Source organism: Oncorhynchus clarkii, chromosome 10 (assembly GCF_045791955.1).
Source record: "Oncorhynchus clarkii lewisi isolate Uvic-CL-2024 chromosome 10, UVic_Ocla_1.0, whole genome shotgun sequence".
NCBI classification, from domain to species: Eukaryota; Metazoa; Chordata; class Actinopteri; order Salmoniformes; family Salmonidae; genus Oncorhynchus; species Oncorhynchus clarkii.
Genome location: NC_092156.1, coordinates 70666985 through 70689768, shown reverse-complemented (window position 1 = coordinate 70689768; position 22784 = coordinate 70666985). Strand labels below are relative to the sequence as shown.

The window sequence follows — 22784 nt, the reverse complement described above, 5'->3', positions numbered from 1 at the left end:
ATGCTATCTGTTTTCATACCGTGTTGCAATATTCAGTCCAAAGATCAAAACAAAGGTTATGAGAAACGGGTATTCAGTTTGCCCAGCGCATGGAATGACTAGGTGCTTTTCTTGTAATTACTCACTGGTTGTAACTTTTACTGGTTGAGCCTTTCTCAGATGAATAAAGGAAAGAAGTTTACTGTGGCTGAAGTCATGGCAGAAATGAAACCCCAAAAAGCGGAATATTGGAGTATCAAACACACACTTCTGAAGGCGTTTAGATTAGTTTCACTTTAATATCTCCCCTTCCGAGAATCTTTCGTGTTGGTTTCCTCTATGTTGCCTTTTGATGAGGCAGACTATTTGAAGAGGTGCCAATTCATTGGCAAATGTGGTTTTCTAAAATCTGGGGGATATTTACTATTACCTGCTGTGCAAATGGCAAACCAGTTCATTTTCCCTTTGTCAAGAATGTAGAGTAAGTCAAAACCACCACGTGACTGAGTGAGTGGAGTTGCCCTAGCATTGCCTTCCAACTCCAAATATAGCCAAGCTGGGTAGAGTTCTGACTAGGTCGGGTTGGCAAAGTTCAGAGAGTTCAGGGTTAGATAAAACAACTGAACACTACACAACAGTGTCTAAATCCAATACAGATATAAAACAGCGCCAGGGGAATTTGTTTTCATCAAAGACCAGATTTTAGACTGTAGTTCTCATGAATTAATGCGTGTGTGTGTGTGTGTGTGTGTGTGTGTGTGTGTGTGTGTGTGTGTGTGTGTGTGTGTGTGTGTGTGTGTGTGTAAGATTGATCCAGTGTAACTCGACAGGGGTGTTGTGGTGGTGATACAGTATGGTTGACTGCTAGCTGTCTGATACAGTATGGTTGACTACTAGCTGTCTGATACAGTATGGTTGACTACTAGCTGTCTGATACAGCATGGTTGACTATATCTGTCTGATACAGCATGGTTGACTGCTAGCTGTCTGATACAGCATGGTTGACTACTAGCTGTCTGATACAGTATGGTTGACTACTAGCTGTCTGATACAGCATGGTTGACTACTAGCTGTCTGATACAGTATGGTTGACTACTAGCTGTCTGATACAGTATGGTTGACTACTAGCTGTCTGAGACAGTATGGTTGACTACTAGCTGTCTGATACAGTATGGTTGACTACTAGCTGTCTGATACAGTATGGTTGACTACTAGCTGTCTGATACAGTATGGTTGACTGCTAGCTGTCTGATACAGTAGGGTTGACTATAGCTGTCTGATACAGTATGGTTGACTACTAGCTGTCTGATACAGTATGGTTGACTACTAGCTGTCTGATACAGTATGGTTGACTACTAGCTGTCTGATACAGTATGGTTGACTACTAGCTGTCTGATACAGTAGGGTTGACTATAGCTGTCTGATACAGTATGGTTGACTACTAGCTGTCTGATACAGTATGGTTGACTATTAGCTGTCTGATACAGTATGGTTGACTATATCTGTCTGATACAGTATGGTTGACTACTAGCTGTCTGATACAGTATGGTTGACTATAGCTGTCTGATACAGTATGGTTGACTACTAGCTGTCTGATACAGTATGGTTGACTACTAGCTGTCTGATTCAGTATGGTTGACTATATCTGTCTGATACAGTATGGTTGACTACTAGCTGTCTGATACAGTATGGTTGACTACTAGCTGTCTGATACAGTATGGTTGACTACTAGCTGTCTGATACAGTATGGTTGACTACTAGCTGTCTGATACAGCATGGTTGACTACTAGCTGTCTGATACAGTATGGTTGACTGCTAGCTGTCTGATACAGTATGGTTGACTATAGCTGTCTGATACAGTATGGTTGACTACTAGCTGTCTGATACTGCATGGTTGACTACTAGCTGTCTGATACAGTATGGTTGACTATTAGCTGTCTGATACAGTATGGTTGACTGCTAGCTGTCTGATACAGTATGGTTGACTATTAGCTGTCTGATACAGTATGGTTGACTACTAGCTGTCTGATACAGTATGGTTGACTATAGCTGTGGTTTATAACATGCGAGTGTGAGTGTGTGGAGAGCAGCAGTACACACACACACACACACACACACACACACACACACACACACACACACACACACACACACACACACACACACACACACACACACACACACACACACACACACACACACACACACACACACACCTCATCAAGATGCTTGGCTGGTAGTTGCCCTAAGAACAACCCAACCACAAACCAGCAGAGTTAGGGTGAGAAGCTAAGGGTTATGGGTCAAAACCCATCCAAAGTGTGAAGGAGGTCAATCAATTAACTCAAAAAGTTGACTCTAAGGACACAAGAGAGACACAACAGATCTAGAGATCTGAACCCAGAATGTAGGGGTGTAATTGGATAATCAAAGTGTTCCTTTTAAGGCCAATGGAGAAGGATGAAAGCATTTTACTGTCAAAGTACCGAGCTGCACAATCTGCATCCGGATCTGGGATTTTTTTTTTAAAGGTTAAGATCTGAAAATGTATCTCCATAACTAATGCTTTCATTAGTGAGTCGCATGATCTGAAGAGGAACCCAATCCTCCCCCCATGACTGAGGAATCCACACAGGGACCACATATAAACAACTGCTTCTTCTGAGACTGTTTGCCTTCATCTAAAATGTACTGAATATTATTATTATTATTATTATATTTGACTCCAAGAATTGGTTTAAAAAAGAAATCAAATGCGACTGTACATAGAGTTAGCTAGAGGTAGTCAGTCGGCTGTACCTCTGCTCCAACACTGGTATTTTTCATCCTATAGCTTGTTCTCCATCTTCTGTTTAAAAAGTTAGCAAATGTTTTTTTAGCACTTTTATTTCCCTGACTGATTAAAAACTCATTTGCTCATGCTCTCTATTGTCTTTCTGCAGCAGACAGAGCAATATGAGCAATATGTTTCAAACATCAAATCTCAGTATCGAAGTCGCAATGCATATAGAATCGTGAGAATCGCAATACATATCGTATCGGCACCTAAGTATTGTGATAATATCATATCGTGAGGTCCCTGGCATTTCACACGCCCTACTAAAAATGGCTGTCAGGTAAAGTGGCTTCTCCCTCCCCCTGTTGTCTACACAGGGAGCAGCATGGAGCACACAAAGACAGCTGGTCCTGAATGTCATTCAAGAGCATAAACCTTACCCAAGGCCATACTTTGCATTGAATGACATCACTAACTTCTTCTGAAGGCTCATAGCGAACAGCCTAGCCCAGCCTCAGATATGAGGTTTCCTCAGTGGAATGAGACCGGTGCGGCAGCTGGTGCTTCTCCTTTCAATCCCTTCCCCCTCCCAATGTCAAGGCTGTTTGTTTTTCATGCAGACGTGCATATTTACATTGCGAATTGCGGAAAAAGTCTGGTTCAGCAGCTTTTGGAGGTTTTAGCAGCGGCGGCCATCTTTGTTTTTTGATTCCCTTGGTGGAGTGAATTGTTGTGTCCTCCCTGCTCTACTGATTGAATAATCAACCCTTATCTACACCACACCACAGTCCTTTGCTTAGTCTTCCAGGTGTGTTTGACTATAGGCCTACAGGCCAGGGAAGGCATTCACAGTGAAAGGAACAACAGTCTATATGTACAGCTATGCACAGTAACCTACTAAACGGCCTGATAGTAGTGCAACATGATTAATGATTCATATAGCTCCTTGAGTCATTTAAATAAATGAGAGCGACATTAAAAACTATATATGGGTGTAAGAGAAATGGCACGGTAGGAAAAATAAATTCATCTGCCACTTGATTAGTGGTGCCTCAATGTCCTTCTCTGGGAACCTTAATTCGTAGAATGCATCCCTCACTCAGAGTGATTTGTGATCCTGCTGCTTCCATATAAGGAGAGGGAGTCACGTGCCTCATGTCAGTTGAGTGGAGGGAAAAGAGGGACCATAGCAACACTCGTTTAGGTCAGGCTGCTTGGAAACCAATGTGGTGGAAGGATATCAATATTTTGCAAGCTGAGCTCAAACAGTGGAGAACATCACTAATATTTCTCATTCACTTAGGTCCAGGTGAACGCACTGCATTCATGCTTTGGATGTAACCTAACATAATGCCTATAATTTAAATGATATTACTAAAGTATTGTGTAACACATTGTTATTACTACACAAGAGCAACTTAATGTTAAATGTTACCAAGAGAAGAGATGTAAAATGACTGGCCTATTTGTTGTTGTTGTTTTGTGTGCAACTACTACATATTTTAGATTGGCCCCTAGTTCTCATGTGTCGTTCATACAGATCAGCCCTATTCTATTTAATGATAAGATCTGTTGAGAAGGCGTTTGGGGTTTTGGATTCCTCCACTGCCATGTGTGTCTAATGTTATGATTTCCTTTTCATATGTTTCCCTGCACCCTGTTTACTGTTCACTTCCCCTTCCTGTTTAAAGGCACATCCCCTTCCTGTTTAAAGGCTCCTCCCCTTCCTGTTTAAAGGCACCCTGGGTTGGATTTGGATCGTTCAAACAGAAACAAAGCATTTGTTAAATAAATGTTCCAGTGAGGTGAGATAAGTATACTGCCAGGTCTGGGGGCTTGCAGAATAGAAACATTGGGATCCCTCATAAGTTGGCCTAAAAATGACATACGTTTTTCGCTTCATGATAGATGAGTCTTGGGTCAGTGGGTAAAGATGCTTTCAGTCAAGTGTAACAGAACAATCATATAAGGTATTCAATTCCATTTTTATTTAAATCATTAACAGCGATTGCTCACAAAAGCGGCACCAACAGTGCTACGGTGCAAGGCAGCATACAGTCAGCAAGGTAATACTAAACCACCGTCTAAATATGGAGTTCCACAGCAACACTGGGAGAAAAGAGCTGTTGAAATGTAGTATATCTCAGTATGTTGAAATGTAGTATATCTCACTATTATGAAATGTAGTATATCTCACTATTATGAAATGTAGTATATCTCAGTATGTTGAAATGTAATATATCTCAGTATTTTGGACATGAAACAAACTGCTTTCACCAAAACAGTTCATGCAGCTCCAAGCTCCAGCAAACCAAAAAAAGAAACTAAAAGAAGTCTGGTTTTGAGAAAACAGAAAATCAAAATGGCCGAACACTACCATAGTAGCAACAACCACAAATGTGGCTTTCTATCGATCCACTCTGAGTAGGATCAATGAGTAAAGCACATGTACTCCCTGCCAGTGCAGCTTTTGTCCACTCAGCCGCTCTCCGGTTAATGTTTAGAGCAGATGGCTTCAGCGCACTAATAAGGTGGTCGCCATGGCTACCGTGCACTCTGAAAGAAATTAACTTTGCAGCGCACAACAGTTCATCAAGTTTAGTCAGATATATTGACTGTGGCGCAGAGACAAAGGGAATGGTGGATGGTTGGTGTAGAGGGAGGCAGAGGGGTTGGAGAGTGTGCTGTGTGAGGTTGGGTGGGTTGTGAAGCATGTTGCCGGTTTACACAGTACACACACACACACACACACACACACACACACACACACACACACACACACACACACACACACACACACACACACACACACACACACACACGACACACGACACAGGGCTTTATCTGTATAGCAGCTTGGTGTGCACAGGTCAATAACACATGCTAAGCCATGCAGGGTCAGGGCCAGTCCGGGGTGACTGAGTCTCCCATGATCCTGGGTCAGTTGGTTCAGAGGGGTAAACCCCAAGGTTACACATTTCCAGTCCAGTCTGGGCTAATGATCAACCCCAACCTATCAGCATAGACTTCTGTGGACCTGGATATGGGAGGACAGGGCCATGCAGTCAATGCATATTGACGCCATTGAAAACCAGCACAGAGATGATATGTACCACTAACATTGGTTGCAGTATTAATAGAAAATTATAACTGTGTTTCAGGATCAAATCTAAGGCTTGGGTTTTGTTGCTGCCGTCAACAATAAGAAACTCTGACGTCAGTAAGTAAGCCACTCAGCAAGAGTCAATCCAAATGAAACGCACAAGTGGTGCTTCCCTGATAGGAAGACAACAGTACAAGGCAAGATTGCGTAGCGGGGCTTGACTGTTTGGATCATCTCAAAAGGTATATTGCTACAGAACAAACAAGGCTAATGCTAGCGGAGCAGATCTAACTGTAAGCACACCACACAGCTAATAGTACGGTTGTTGTATAATGACTTGTGGCAGTTTGCGTGTGCAGGGCTTGCAAATGACCCAGTCATACTTCCTGCTGAGCGAGTTGTGTGAGATCAGGGCAGAAGTGGATGGGAAAGGATGGACCCAACCCACAACCAGAGAAAAAGCCAGTCAGACAGGTTATCATTGACATCTGTGTCAGTGTTTGCATCCTGAATGGAACCGTATTCCTTATGTAGTGCCCCATAGGGCTCTGGTCAAAAGTAGTGCCCTATATAGGGAATAGGGTGCAATTTGGGCCGCATCCAGTATAACCAGGTATTTGATGAAAAAGTAGCTATAGAGACTTTTCACAGTCACCACAGTCACCAGAGTGACGCTCATATTTCAATCTGAATTTGAGACATCAAAAAAGTCTGACTTATAGTGCTGAGCGATTAACTGCTATTTCTGTTATTTTTAATTTGTTAAACAACTAATTGACCAATACCGGTTAAATTATTTGAATTACATTTCGTTATTTTTTTTTCTGTGAGCTCAATGGCACACATTGCATAGTTTCTCTAGAGATAAATCAGATCCAGCCTGAACTGTGTGATATAGAAGGGAGTTGTAGTTTCCAACAGGCTAATATTCCACAGAGTTTAGCACATAAAACGTGGTAATTAACTACAGTGACCATAATCCATTGTGCATCTACTTGTCCGGTCTGTGTTTATTTTACACCTGCTATAGAAGAGACAAGAGTGTACTATCGTGAGGGTATGTAGAGAGCAGCAGGTGATTTGTGAGGTATCTCTACCTGAAAATGCATGATCAAAGAGATTGATAGTTGGAACAACTCAGTGATTTTGTCAGATGAGATCCCTATTCACTAAACGCAACTGAAATATTTGATTGAAGTAAAGTAATGTGAATAAACTGAAGTCGAATTTGAAACACATTGTGTGGATGAAACGCTGATGAATAGATGTCAAAGCACAGTTGTGGAGGTAAAAGAGACCGTCCATTAACTCCCACTGTACACTACAGAGAGAGGAGAACAAATACCTCAATGTGAATCGGTACCACAGAGAAACAGAGTGCCACATCTGCCTTCAATTAGACTATGTGAATTGTGCGGAGGCAGAACCAGGCTCGGGCACCTCTTTTAGGAAGTTGGGGGTGTACTTTGCAGAGGCAGGCCCCTCATTTAGGGGGTTGAGGGTGTAGGTGACCAAGCTCGGGCCCCTCATTTAGGGGGTTGGGGGTGAGGTGCAGAGGCAGGACCAAGCTCGGGCCCCTCATTTAGGGGGTCGAGGGTGTATGGTGCAGAGGTAGGACCGAGCTCGGGCCCCTCATTTAGGGGGTTGGGGGTGTATGGTTGAGGGTGTATGGTGCAGAGGCAGGACCAAGCTCGGGCCCCTCATTTGCAGAGGGGGTCGAGGGTGTATGGTGCAGAGGTAGGGGGTTGGGGGTGTATGGTGCAGAGGCAGGAGCTCGGGCCCCTCATTTAGGGGGTTGGGGGTGTATGGTGCAGAGGCAGGACCAAGTTCAGGCCCCTCATTTAGGGGGTTGGGGGTTTCTGGGATGAAATTACAAACAGGAGTGGGTGAGGTGTGTTTGAGGTCATCTATTAGTGTAGATCCAAGGAAAACATTTTAGGAAGGGTATTACCGTGTATGTTGATGTCATTTGAGCCAAAGTACTGCGGTAAATGCAATGGTATTACATACAAACAGGCTGCCTTTAAACTAGGTTACAGTTTAGCCTAGTTTGAAGATGTCATGATGTGTCTCTTTTAGTTCTATTGAATATTACAGTATGTATAACAAACTCCTAAAATGTCTGAGGAGTTTTTAAAAGGTGCATGAACATGTGCATAGTTTGTATTCTTATTTGCATTGGGAAATACATCCACTAGATGAGGTTGAACAGTCTGCAGAAACAGAAATGGATTCCACAGCCAGTTGAGGGAGAGACACACAGAGAGAGGGAGTTCAGTGCTCTAGGGCTCCAGAGGCAAGTCATGTGACACACCCTGCCTTTATCGTGTCATAATCTGGTGATTAGGCCTGGACTGCAGGCACCAACAGGAAGCTGTTCTGTTGCAGAGGAGAATGTTAAATCTAACCCACCTCAAACCAAACCAGAGACAGGAGCGAGCGCTGACGAGCTAGACTGTACACTACAATGTACACATTTGAGCTTCTCGTTATTACATTTCTAGACTCTTTCACCTCAGACAGGGAAACCGCATGGTTATAGAAGAGAATGTCAAAACGAACCCACCTTATACCAGAGACACGAGAGAGAAAGCTAGAGAGAACTGCTTAAGTTGAGATATTCAGTTTCCAGAAAAGAATAGAAACTATTATACTCATTCTGTAAAACACCACACTACTGCTATTTCTCCAAATAAATGTGATAAACTTTTGATTCAACTTCAGACATTTTCCACTGGAAAACAATTTGATCTGTTAATCTAATATCCTGTGTATAATGTACATGATATCCATCTTATAACAGAGAGAGTCAGCCATGTGGATAGCTAGCTACAGATGTTGGATCTTACTTTGCCTAAATGAATCCCTCTGTACATGGAATAGTCGACTAAGGGAAATCAACACCTTCTGTTAAAAGGGTCTGCTACGCCTTTGGTCTTTAATAATATGTACCCATTGATTCCTGAAGAATGTAACTTAGAAATGCTTCATGAGCTTTAGTTCAACTGTCGTATCCGATCAGAACCCAAAATATAAGCTTGGTTTACTCCAAACCAAGTAAAACGTAAACAAACACTATACAGCCTGAAAACATGGTTAAAACTATAGTTTGTATATCATGGATGGTCGGTACTTTCATCCATAGCTCAGTCTATGAATTTGAGAGTGGTTACATTTCTCCAGCCCCATCCCTCAACTTGTTACCGAAACGAGCGAGGACAACTTGTTACCGAAACGAGCGAGGACAACTTGTTACCGAAACGAGCGAGGACAACTTGTTACCGAAACGAGCGAGGACAACTTGTTACCGAAACGAGCGAGGACAACTTGTTGTTATTGTTTAAACTACTGATACATGCTTTGACTGGATTCATCTTTTGTCGCTGAGAATTCCCCTGTACCGCAGGAAATGTAGATTAGCTTTGTGATTTACAGAAATTCACTGAAAAACACATTAATACAACTTGATATCTGTTATTCACTGTTTATTTATTCCTTGCGTCACTATTTCCATGTTTTATTTTTCATCTTTAACTGTATTGTTGGCAAAGAACCCGTAAGTAAGAATTACACTGTTAGTCTACACCTGTTGTTTACTAAGCATGTGACAAATACAATTTGATTTGATTTAGTTACAGTATTGCACTTTCCATGTAGCCTAACAAAATAGCTAAACCAACGATCAAGAAACATTACGGACTAAACATTCAAATCCTGTTGTTGCAGGATTATTTTGCTGTGACAATTATAGGTCTAATTAAGATCCTACATCTGTACTCTGATCCAAATGTACTGCAAGATTATCAACCGTCTCATTAAACTGGTTTAATTAAACTCTTACCCTACGAAGTCCGGAACCTGCTGGTTTTCTGTTCTACCTGATCATTAATTGCACACACCTGGTGTACCATGTTTAAATCAGTCCCTGATTATAGGGGGACAATGGGAAAAAAGCAGTGGAACTGGCTTCGAGGTCCAGAGTTTGAGAGCTTTATATCAATAAACCTTTTAAGGCCATTCATTTTTTGTGTAAGGCAACTAATACATACATTTTGCAGAATTTTGCAGGATTTACACTACATAAACAAAAGTATGTGGACAACTGCTCGTTGAACATCTCATTCCAAAATCACGGGCATTAATATGGAGTTGGTCCCCCCTTTGCTGCTATAACAGCCTCAACTCTTCTGGGAAGGCTTTCCACTAGATGTTGGAACATTGCTGCGGGGACTTGCTTCAGCCACTAGAGTATTAGTGAGGTCGGTCACTGATGTTGGGCGATTAGGCCTGGCTCACAGTCAGCGTTCCAATTCATCCCAAAGGTGTTCGGTGGGATTGAGGTCAGAGCTCTGTGCAGGCCAGTCAAGTTCCTCCACATCGATCTCGATAAACCATTTCTGTATGGACCTTGCTTTGTGCACGGGGGGCTTTGTCAAGCTGAAACAGGAAAGGGCTTTGCACAAACTTTTGCCACGAAGTTGGAAGCAGAGAATCATCTAGAACGTCATTGTATGCTGTAGCATTAAGATTTCCCTTTACTGGAACTAAGGGGCCTAGCCCGAACCATGAAAAACAGCCCCAGACCATTATTCCTCCTCTACCAAACTTTAAAGTTGGCACTATGCATTTGGGCACGTAGCGTTCTCCTGGCATCCACCAAACCCAGATTTGTCCGTGGGACTGCCAGACGGTGAAGCGTGATTCATCACTCCAGAGAAAGTGTTTCCACTGGTCCAGAGTTCAATGGTGCAGAGCTTTACACCACTCCAGTCGATGACTGGCATTGCGCATGGTGATGTTAGGCTGGTGTGCAGCTGCTCGGTCATGGAAACCCATTTCATGAAGCTCCCGACAAACAGTTATTGTGCTGACATTGCTTCCAGAGGTAGTTTGGAACTCGGTAGTGAGTGTTGCAACCGAGAACAGACGATTTTTATGCGCTGCGCGCTTCAGCACTCGGCGGTCCCGTTCTGTGAGCTTGTGTGGCCCACCACTATGCGGCGTTTCCACTTCAAAATAACAACACTTACAGTTGACCAGGGCAGCTCTAGCAGGGCAGAAATTTGATGAACTGACTTGTTGGAAAGGTGGCATCCTATGACAGTGCCACGTTGAAAGTCACTGAGCTCTTCAGTAAGGCCATTCTACTGCCAATGTTTGTCTATGGAAATTACATGGCTGTGTGCTCAATTTTATACACCTGTCAGCAACAGGTGTGGCTGAAATAGCCTAATCCACTCATTTGAAGGTGTGTACACATATGTTTTTATGTGTAGTGTAGTTTGACCATTTTATTTCTGCAGATTTGAGGAAGGAGCTAGAAGCCCACATGGACATTCCTTGTTTTAATAGCAACTAAGTAATGCATATGTGTTGCAAACATTTTATATAACACCATTTTACAAGATTATTGAGTGACTTGAGACAAACACCAATTAGTTCCAGTGAGGAACCTTCCCTTTCTCCTCTATTCATATGTTGATGTACCCCTCTGTAACATCAGAAAAGGTGAAACGTTGAGAGGGGGAGAGCAGAGACAATTACCCAACAACAGATAGGAATCAGCAATGGCCTCTGGTCACTGGGACACCTGATCTAAAGACAGGGGACACAGGGCAAAGACACAGACACAGCAGCTTAGTTTAGCAGCTTTTTCTTGGGAATATTTTCAAATGTATTTAAATTCATATCCAAATATTTTTGTATTTTTTCTATTTCACCTTTATTTAACCAGGTAGGCCAGTTGAGAACACCTTTATTCAACCAGGTAGGCCAGTTGAGAACACCTTTATTCAACCAGGTAGGCCAGTTGAGAACACCTTTATTCAACCAGGTAGGCCAGTTGAGAACACCTTTATTCAACCAGGTAGGCCAGTTGAGAACACCTTTATTCAACCAGGTAGGCCAGTTGAGAACACCTTTATTCAACCAGGTAGGCCAGTTGAGAACACCTTTATTCAACCAGGTAGGCCAGTTGAGAACACCTTTATTTAACCAGGTAGGCCAGTTGAGAACACCTTTATTCAACCAGGTAGGCCAGTTGAGAACACCTTTATTTAACCAGGTAGGCCAGTTGAGAACACCTTTATTCAACCAGGTAGGCCAGTTGAGAACACCTTTATTCAACCAGGTAGGCCAGTTGAGAACACCTTTATTCAACCAGGTAGGCCAGTTGAGAACACCTTTATTTAACCAGGTAGGCCAGTTGAGAACACCTTTATTCAACCAGGTAGGCCAGTTGAGAACACCTTTATTTAACCAGGTAGGCCAGTTGAGAACACCTTTATTCAACCAGGTAGGCCAGTTGAGAACACCTTTATTCAACCAGGTAGGCCAGTTGAGAACACCTTTATTCAACCAGGTAGGCCAGTTGAGAACACCTTTATTTAACCAGGTAGGCCAGTTGAGAACACCTTTATTCAACCAGGTAGGCCAGTTGAGAACACCTTTATTCAACCAGGTAGGCCAGTTGAGAACACCTTTATTTAACCAGGTAGGCCAGTTGAGAACACCTTTATTCAACCAGGTAGGCCAGTTGAGAACACCTTTATTCAACCAGGTAGGCCAGTTGAGAACACCTTTATTCAACCAGGTAGGCCAGTTGAGAACACCTTTATTCAACCAGGTAGGCCAGTTGAGAACACCTTTATTCAACCAGGTAGGCTAGTTGAGAACACCTTTATTCAACCAGGTAGGCCAGTTGAGAACACCTTTATTCAACCAGGTAGGCCAGTTGAGAACACCTTTATTCAACCAGGTAGGCCAGTTGAGAACACCTTTATTCAACCAGGTAGGCCAGTTGAGAACACCTTTATTCAACCAGGTAGGCCAGTTGAGAACACCTTTATTCAACCAGGTAGGCCAGTTGAGAACACCTTTATTCAACCAGGTAGGCCAGTTGAGAACACCTTTATTCAACCAGGTAGGCCAGTTGAGAACACCTTTATTCAACCAGGTAGGCCAGTTGAGAACACCTTTATTCAACCAGGTAGGCCAGTTGAGAACACCTTTATTCAACCAGGTAGGCCAGTTGAGAACACCTTTATTTAACCAGGTAGGCCAGTTGAGAACACCTTTATTCAACCAGGTAGGCCAGTTGAGAACACCTTTATTCAACCAGGTAGGCCAGTTGAGAACACCTTTATTCAACCAGGTAGGCCAGTTGAGAACACCTTTATTCAACCAGGTAGGCCAGTTGAGAACACCTTTATTCAACCAGGTAGGCTAGTTGAGAACACCTTTATTCAACCAGGTAGGCCAGTTGAGAACACCTTTATTCAACCAGGTAGGCCAGTTGAGAACACCTTTATTCAACCAGGTAGGCCAGTTGAGAACACCTTTATTCAACCAGGTAGGCCAGTTGAGAACACCTTTATTCAACCAGGTAGGCCAGTTGAGAACACCTTTATTCAACCAGGTAGGCCAGTTGAGAACACCTTTATTCAACCAGGTAGGCCAGTTGAGAACACCTTTATTCAACCAGGTAGGCCAGTTGAGAACACCTTTATTTAACCAGGTAGGCCAGTTGAGAACACCTTTATTCAACCAGGTAGGCCAGTTGAGAACACCTTTATTCAACCAGGTAGGCCAGTTGAGAACACCTTTATTCAACCAGGTAGGCCAGTTGAGAACACCTTTATTCAACCAGGTAGGCCAGTTGAGAACACCTTTATTCAACCAGGTAGGCCAGTTGAGAACACCTTTATTCAACCAGGTAGGCCAGTTGAGAACACCTTTATTCAACCAGGTAGGCCAGTTGAGAACACCTTTATTCAACCAGGTAGGCCAGTTGAGAACACCTTTATTCAACCAGGTAGGCCAGTTGAGAACACCTTTATTCAACCAGGTAGGCCAGTTGAGAACACCTTTATTCAACCAGGTAGGCCAGTTGAGAACACCTTTATTCAACCAGGTAGGCCAGTTGAGAACACCTTTATTCAACCAGGTAGGCCAGTTGAGAACACCTTTATTCAACCAGGTAGGCCAGTTGAGAACACCTTTATTCAACCAGGTAGGCCAGTTGAGAACACCTTTATTCAACCAGGTAGGCCAGTTGAGAACACCTTTATTCAACCAGGTAGGCCAGTTGAGAACACCTTTATTCAACCAGGTAGGCCAGTTGAGAACACCTTTATTTAACCAGGTAGGCCAGTTGAGAACACCTTTATTCAACCAGGTAGGCCAGTTGAGAACACCTTTATTCAACCAGGTAGGCCAGTTGAGAACACCTTTATTCAACCAGGTAGGCCAGTTGAGAACACCTTTATTCAACCAGGTAGGCCAGTTGAGAACACCTTTATTCAACCAGGTAGGCCAGTTGAGAACACCTTTATTCAACCAGGTAGGCCAGTTGAGAACACCTTTATTCAACCAGGTAGGCCAGTTGAGAACACCTTTATTCAACCAGGTAGGCCAGTTGAGAACACCTTTATTCAACCAGGTAGGCCAGTTGAGAACACCTTTATTCAACCAGGTAGGCCAGTTGAGAACACCTTTATTCAACCAGGTAGGCCAGTTGAGAACACCTTTATTTAACCAGGTAGGCCAGTTGAGAACACCTTTATTCAACCAGGTAGGCCAGTTGAGAACACCTTTATTCAACCAGGTAGGCCAGTTGAGAACACCTTTATTCAACCAGGTAGGCCAGTTGAGAACACCTTTATTCAACCAGGTAGGCCAGTTGAGAACACCTTTATTCAACCAGGTAGGCCAGTTGAGAACACCTTTATTCAACCAGGTAGGCCAGTTGAGAACACCTTTATTCAACCAGGTAGGCCAGTTGAGAACACCTTTATTCAACCAGGTAGGCCAGTTGAGAACACCTTTATTCAACCAGGTAGGCCAGTTGAGAACACCTTTATTCAACCAGGTAGGCCAGTTGAGAACACCTTTATTCAACCAGGTAGGCCAGTTGAGAACACCTTTATTCAACCAGGTAGGCCAGTTGAGAACACCTTTATTCAACCAGGTAGGCCAGTTGAGAACACCTTTATTCAACCAGGTAGGCCAGTTGAGAACACCTTTATTCAACCAGGTAGGCCAGTTGAGAACACCTTTATTCAACCAGGTAGGCCAGTTGAGAACACCTTTATTCAACCAGGTAGGCCAGTTGAGAACACCTTTATTCAACCAGGTAGGCCAGTTGAGAACACCTTTATTCAACCAGGTAGGCCAGTTGAGAACACCTTTATTCAACCAGGTAGGCCAGTTGAGAACACCTTTATTCAACCAGGTAGGCCAGTTGAGAACACCTTTATTCAACCAGGTAGGCCAGTTGAGAACACCTTTATTCAACCAGGTAGGCCAGTTGAGAACACCTTTATTCAACCAGGTAGGCCAGTTGAGAACACCTTTATTCAACCAGGTAGGCCAGTTGAGAACACCTTTATTCAACCAGGTAGGCCAGTTGAGAACAGGTTCTCATTTACAACTGTGACCTGGCCAAGATAAAGCAAAGCAGTGCAACACAAACAACAACACAGAGTTACACATGGAATAAACAAATGTACAGTCAATAACACAGTAGAAAAGTCTATATACAGTGTGTGCAAATTAGGTGAGATTAGGGAGGTAAGGCAATAAATAGGCTATAGTGGCAAAGTAATTACAATTTAGCAATTAAACACTGGAGTGACAGATGTGCAGAAGATGAGTGTGCAAGTAGAGATACTGGGGTGCAAAGGAGAATAAAAATAAAAAAAAGTATGGGGATGAGGTAGTTGGATGGGCTATTTACAGATGGGCTATGTACAGGTGCAGTGATCTGTGAGCTGCTCTGACAGCTGGTGCTTAAAGCTAGTGAGGGAGATATAAGTCTCCAGCTTCAGTGGTTTTTGCAATTCGTTTCAGTCATTGGCAGCAGAGAACTGGAAGGAAAGGGGGCCATATGAGGAATTGGCTTTGGGGATGAACAGTGAAGTATACCTGCTGGAGCGCGTGCTACGGGTGGGTGCTGCTATGGTGACCAGTGAGCTGAGATAAGGCTTTACCAAGCAAAGACTTATAGATGACCTGGAGCCAGTGGGTTTGGCAACGAATATGAAGCAAGGACCAACCAATGAGAGCATACAGGTCACAGTGGTGGGTAGTATATGGGGCTTTGGTGACAAAACGAATGGCACTGTGATAGACTGCATCCAATTTGCTGAGTAGAGTGTTGGAAGCTATTTTGTAAATGATATTGCCGAAGTCAAGGATTGGTAGGATAGTCAGTTTTACGAGGGTATGTTTGGCAGCATGAGCGAAGGAGGCTTTGTTGCGAAATAGGAAGCCGATTCTAGATTTAATTTTGGATTGGATGCTTAATGTGAGTCTGGAAGGAAAGTTTACAGTTTAACCAGACACCTAGGCATTTGTAGTTGTCCACATATTCTAAGTCAGAACCGTCCAGAGTAGTGATGCTGGACGGGCAGGCAGGTGTGGGCAGCAATCAGTTGAAATGATTGTGAATTGAAGGGGAAATGCAGCCACAGTGATTGGATATACTGTTCTTGAATGGACTATCCACTCCATCGTTTTTTTGTTCGATTTCTATGGGGTTTGTGGAAAATGTATACCAAGAATATAAATTCATCTTTTATATTTTTGCATATTAAAGTCAGATCCTTTAGCCTGACTAGCCAGCCACGTCCACTACCATTTCCTCTCCATAATGAGTCTGGATTTGCTTTCCTCCCCGACGTCTTGTAGAATGCGAACACATTCTGAACATTCTCATTGGTCCCAGAAACCGATGGGTTGTACAACGGTGGCAGTTTCATACTGAATGTATGGAGTGACCAATAGAGCAGTGGATGTCGCCAGGCAACAGATCCTTGAACATGAGCAGGTCGTAGGGGAGGTGAGGGGAATATGCTGCCTACTTCAAGTAAGTAAGTTGAGCTTTTTCAGCATTCTACAGTCAGGAAGAAGCAGTGTCCTGAGCATGAAGTTTGTGCTTGTAGATCGCTAGACTGCTCTAAGCAATCTGTGATCTGATTTCATCTGAACCAAACTGGCTGCTTTGATGTCGCTGATGGAATTTGCGTCAACATCCTCCCCTATTACACCCCCCTCAGTGTAACGCTCTCGCTGATGCTACATTCTCATTTCATTCATGCAGAAGGATGGAGTATTGCTAGTGTACTGTGTCATCCAGGCACCGATCCCAAACACTGAGAACACAGTGGGAGCCTCCAACAGGTAGGTCTGGTATACCAGCAGTGAGTCTACATGATTCTGCTTCAGACAGAGAGTAGGAGAGTAGGAGAGTAGGGGGGAGGGGGGGGACGCTGCCTAACCATTTTAATTTCCGATTCAATGAGTTGCAGGCGTTTGGAGAAAAAAGAACATTGCACTATTCCATGCAGCATGCAAATGTTTCGGGGAGGGGGGAGGAGGCAGACTAACTGCGGAGTGCTGCAAACACAGAAGCCTTTTGTTGGAAGAGCCAGCCGCTCACATGTTGAGAGAGAGAGAGAGGAGGCATGGGTGACCATCGGAGGTGCATCATGGGATTCTGCGACGAGCACATGTGACACAACTCACAAGTGTGAGGTGGTTTATCGGTCACACAGTGAGATGGCCTTGTGTGAATGAACATCTGTCCCCCAAAACCTCCAGCACACTGGGTCCATATTCATAAAGAGTCTCCGTAGAGCAGATCTCCGATCGGTCTCCGATAGTCATTATGATCTTAAAGGTCAAACTTATCCTGGCAGGCGGTATCGGAGCATCAGGGCTCAGACCAACAGGTTCAGAGACAGTGTCTGCCTCTAGGCCATAAAACTGCTGAACAACTAACCCCTGGCTTCCCACCCACCTGCCAACCACCTGCACCTCAAGTTGACTCGCACTGACTCTCTGCACACACTCTCCAACACACACACACACACACACACACACACACACACACACACACACACACACACACACACACACACACACACACACACACTATTATGTAATACCATAGAGTTTTTCTACTCTACCTTGCTGCTCAGCAGGTCACTATTCACTTTTTACTTCATTACAGTGCTCATACCCCTTGACTTATTTCACATTTTGATGTTACAGACGGAATTCAAATTGAATTAGATTTTTCTTTTATTTTTTCAGTCATCTACACACAATACCCAATAATGACAGAGTGAAAACATGTTTTTTGAGAATGAAATACAGAAGTATCTAATTTACATAAGTATTCACACCCCCGAGTCAATACTTTGTAGAAGCACTTTAGGCAGCGATTACAGCTGTGAGTCTTTTGGGGTAAGTTTAAGAGCTTTGCACACCTGGATTGTACAATATTTGCCCATTATTCGTTTGAAGATTCTTCAAGCTCTGTCAAGTTGATTGCTGATCATGGCTAGTCAGCCATTTTCAAGTCTTGCCATAGATTTTTAAGCCAGTTTAAGTCAAACTGTAACTAGGCCACTCAGGAACATTCAATGTAGCCTTGGTAAGCAACTCCAGTTTAGATTTGTGTTTTAGGTTATTGTCCTGCTGAAAGGTATTTTTGTCTCCCAGTATCTGTTGGAATACAGACTGAACCAGGTTTTCCTCTTGGATTTTGACTGTGCTTATAGCTGTATTCTGTTTATTTTTATCCTAAAAAACTCCATAACTCCAACTCTTTATGTGATTTGTTAAGCACGTTTTTACTCCTGAACGTATTTAGGCTTGCCATAACAAATGAGTTATTGACTCAAAACATTTCAGTCATGTTTTATTATACATTTCTCAAATTCCCTACAAACAGAATTCCACTTTGACCTCATGGGGTATTGTGTCTAGATTAATGACACAAAATCTCAATTCAATTACATTTTTATTCAGGCTGTAACAATACATTTTTGTGAATACCTTCTGAAGACACTGTATTTAGGCTTGCCATAACAAAGGGGTTGAATACCTTCTGAAGGCACTATATTTAGGCTGGCCATAACAAATGGGTTGAATACCTTCTGAAGACACTGTATTTAGGCTGGCCATAACAAATGGGTTGAATACCTTCTGAAGGCACTATATTTAGGCTGGCCATAACAAATGGGTTGAATACCTCCTGAAGACACTGTATTTAGGCTGGCCATAACAAAGGGGTTGAATACCTTCTGAAGACACTGTATTTAGGCTGGCCATAACAAAGGGGTTGAATACCTTCTGAAGACACTGTATTTAGGCTGGCCATAACAAAGGGGTTGAATACCTTCTGAAGACACTGCATTTAGGCTTGCCATAACAAAGGGGTTGAATACCTTCTGAAGACACTGTATTTAGGCTGGCCATAACAAAGGGGTTGAATACCTTCTGAAGACACTGTATTTAGGCTGGCCATAACAAAGGGGTTGAATACCTTCTGAAGGCACTGAATACCTTCTGAAGGCACTGTATTTAGGCTGGCCATAACAAAGGGGTTGAATACCTTCTGAAGGCACTGAATACCTTCTGAAGGCACTGTATTTAGGCTGGCCATAACAAAGGGGTTGAATACCTTCTGAAGGCACTGTATTTAGGCTTGCCATAACAAAGGGGTTGAATACCTTCTGAAGACACTATATTTAGGCTGGCCATAACAAAGGGGTTGAATACCTTCTGAAGGCACTGTATTTAGGCTGGCCATAACAAAGGGGTTGAATACCTTCTGAAGGCACTGAATACCTTCTGAAGGCACTGTATTTAGGCTTGCCATAACAAAGGGGTTGAATACCTTCTGAAGGCACTGTATTTAGGCTTGCCATAACAAAGGGGTTGAATACCTTCTGAAGACACTATATTTAGGCTGGCCATAACAAAGGGGTTGAATACTTGACTCAAGACTCATCTTTTTATTTTTTGTTCATTTGTAAAAATGTCAAAAAGCATCATTCCACTGACATTTTGGGGTAATGTGTGTAGGCCAGTGACAAAAAATAAATACATCTCAATTGAATCCATTTTAAAATCAGGATGTAACAACAAAATGTGGAAAAAGTCCAGATGTGTGAATACCTTCTCAAGGCTCTGTATACTGTTACTTGACACAGTATATTCTTTTATTTCTCAATATATAACGTTGTCTATTACGTCCTATATTACATAGTATTTGTGTTCACTTGTATTTTGTATTCCTGACTTTTGCATACTATTGCTCTAGTATTGCACTTAAAATGTGTTCATTCGTTCAGTATTATTGCCACAGGAGTCAATATAATGTGTGGATTCCAGGAGGCCGTAAAAGAGTCCCAGTAAAAAATGAAATAGTTCATATTTCACGACAAAGAATCTAGTACTTCAGAGCCTGGTATTATTTTGCAACTTAGATGTCAGAATAAAACTTGCAAAGAAAGTAGCACATTTTTCCATTAATCGTCCAGGTCCTGTATTTTATAAAGTGTCTCAGAGTGCTGATCCAAAACAAAATCCACTTAATGTTTATTCGTCAGGATACAATGAAATGCTTACTTGTCATTTTTTTATTTGTTTAAAGGCATAGTTAGGCTTTGTCGTACAATGAAACACGAGTTCTCTTATTACCAACACCGTATTACAGTGTTTAGGTTCCCGTGATCCAGAGCGGATTACCATTGAGGCACTACCCCATGGACCGAATCAACTCAGTACACTTGGCATTACGCTGCTGTAATACTTGTAGTACTCGTAACACTAACAAATAACTATGCTGTTACTGTAGTAACTGCAGTGTTACTACTTAGCTATAAGAGCTTATTGTAAAGTGTTACTTTGCATTACAGCAACTTATTGTAAAGTGGTACTTTACAATACAATCAATTTATTGTAAGTTGTTACGTTACATTACAGCAACGTAACGTAAAGTAATCAACATACGAGGACTCTTGATTACTCACTTGGTTGTTTGCATGAGGAAGAGCTAGTTGGACTCTGGAGTAATGTAGCGAAAAAGGGAGGGGGGGTCGTGTGGGGAGCTCCGCATAGCAAGCGAGTCTTCCAGTCTATATTTATGTGAGGGATTTAAACCGCTGTAGCACGCCAGTCATCTGACCCAATTACAGCTCGGACGGGAAGCCAATGATTTGGTGTCACTCAAGTCCTACAGCTAGTGTGCAGCTTGAAACCAGCCCAGCGCTGCCTGGTTAGACCAGAGGGAAGACAGATACAGTAGAGCCAGTCTGTTATTCACAGGGGTGTACTGGTGAAGTAACAGAACATCTCTTTGTGAAAAGATGAAACATTTGCATTAGACAAAGACTACATTTCAACGTTAGACTGTCAGATGTACAGTAATTTGTGAAAAGTGTGTGTGCATGCATGTGTGTGTGTGTGTGTGTCTGTGTTGCTTGGTTCAGTATGAGGTGAGAGGTCAGTCCCACTCTAAATATTGAGACAACTTCTAATTGGACCCCATTGTGGTAATGGTGCATAGAGACCATGTTGTTCACATAAACATGTAAATATGTGAACCAGCTAAAGTGCTTGATAAACATACGGTCCGGTCCGGTGTAGTTTGAACCAGACAGGCTGTAGTACTGGAGTACTATACTAATGAGTTAACAAAGGTCCTGTTGTGACTGAGTTGTTGGCCGGCTGTTTCAAAAGTGCCCTGGGCTGGTCAGTGGTCTACATTGTGACCCCCCCCCCCCCCACACACACACACACAAACACAGTAATTATAAAGCATTAGGGTGAAGAACGGAAGAAAGAGGGAACGAGACTGAGAGAAAGAAAGAGAGAAAGAGAGAAAGAGAGAAAGAAAGAAAGAGAAAGAGAGAGAGAGAGAGAGAGAGAGAGAGAGAGAGAGAGAGAGAGAGAGAGAGAGAGAGAGAGAGAGAGAGAGAAAGAGAGACCATGCCTGCAGAGACTTGATTGCTTGAAACATCTGGGTTACAAGTACAACATCTATGGTCCAAAATGGCATGTGTTAATTCTCTAGTCTTTTCAAATGTCCACCTCGACTGATACTGTACAACAAAGGTATCTGAAACCTCAATCACTACATTGACTGAAGGAAAACGTGACAACAGAAAATCAAAAACTGGGCAGACAGACAAACATGCCACATTTGTTCACCCCAATGTGTTCTTAATCACATGGCCTGGCATTACATTTCACTACGTAGGTGTTTGGCACATTTAAACGAGGAAATCAAGTGGAAATAATAAAAACACAAGACAATAAAACACTAAGAAAAGTTACTTTGGAAGTGCTGGATTTGTAATTCAGTTTAACAAGGTTGGCAGTGACTCAAACGTTTCCCCAAAATGTCCAGCCTCTATGGAAGCGTGCTCCCCATTCGTATCGACAGACAGGAACATAGTTAAGCAGCTATTGGCGACAGAGGGGAAACATACACTTGAGATAATGGCTTATTTTCGGGACCATTCTGGGACAAAGAAAAAGGTGCTTGACGGCCGGGGTGTGCATCTGATTTACGAGTCCTTCTTGAATAACTCCAGCTCTGGGCCTGTATTCACAATGCCTTTCAGAGAAGGAGTGCTAATCTAGGATCAGGTCGCCTCTGTCCACATAATAATATAAATGATGATCTAAAAGGCTAAACTGTCCCTGGATCAGTACTCTGAGACACTATATGTACAGACCCAGAGCATGTCCTTATACCCCACCAGTGTATAACACACCGGCCCATTCTTCCTCAAGGCCCACATTATTAGTGAAGAAATAATGATATTTCCGGGCTAAAACCCGACTTTAGACAGGCCCACTGGGTTAACGATGGACCAGCCCCTCTGGCATTTGTCAGAATTGCCCTACATGTTGAGTCCGTCTCTGACCCCCACTATTGGCCAAGTCTGAACCTGAGACCAACTGAGACATGGTCCTTCTAGCGGCTGTCATTATCCGTGAATGTCACGTACGGCTGCCAAGTCGACTGCCAATAGGCCCTGTCTACTAACGCACCTCTCCTATTGCTGCTGCTCCCTCTTTCTCTGAAACAACAAAAACACAGTGTGGGTCCACTGCAATGCACTT

General features: G+C 42.9%; 1 protein-coding gene across 3 annotated transcripts in view; it reads left to right on the top strand.

Moving 5' to 3' along the window:
- LOC139419119 (tet methylcytosine dioxygenase 2) overlaps positions 1–22784 on the top strand; it is a 64369-nt gene that overhangs the window by 13555 nt on the left and 28030 nt on the right. The window lies entirely within an intron of this gene.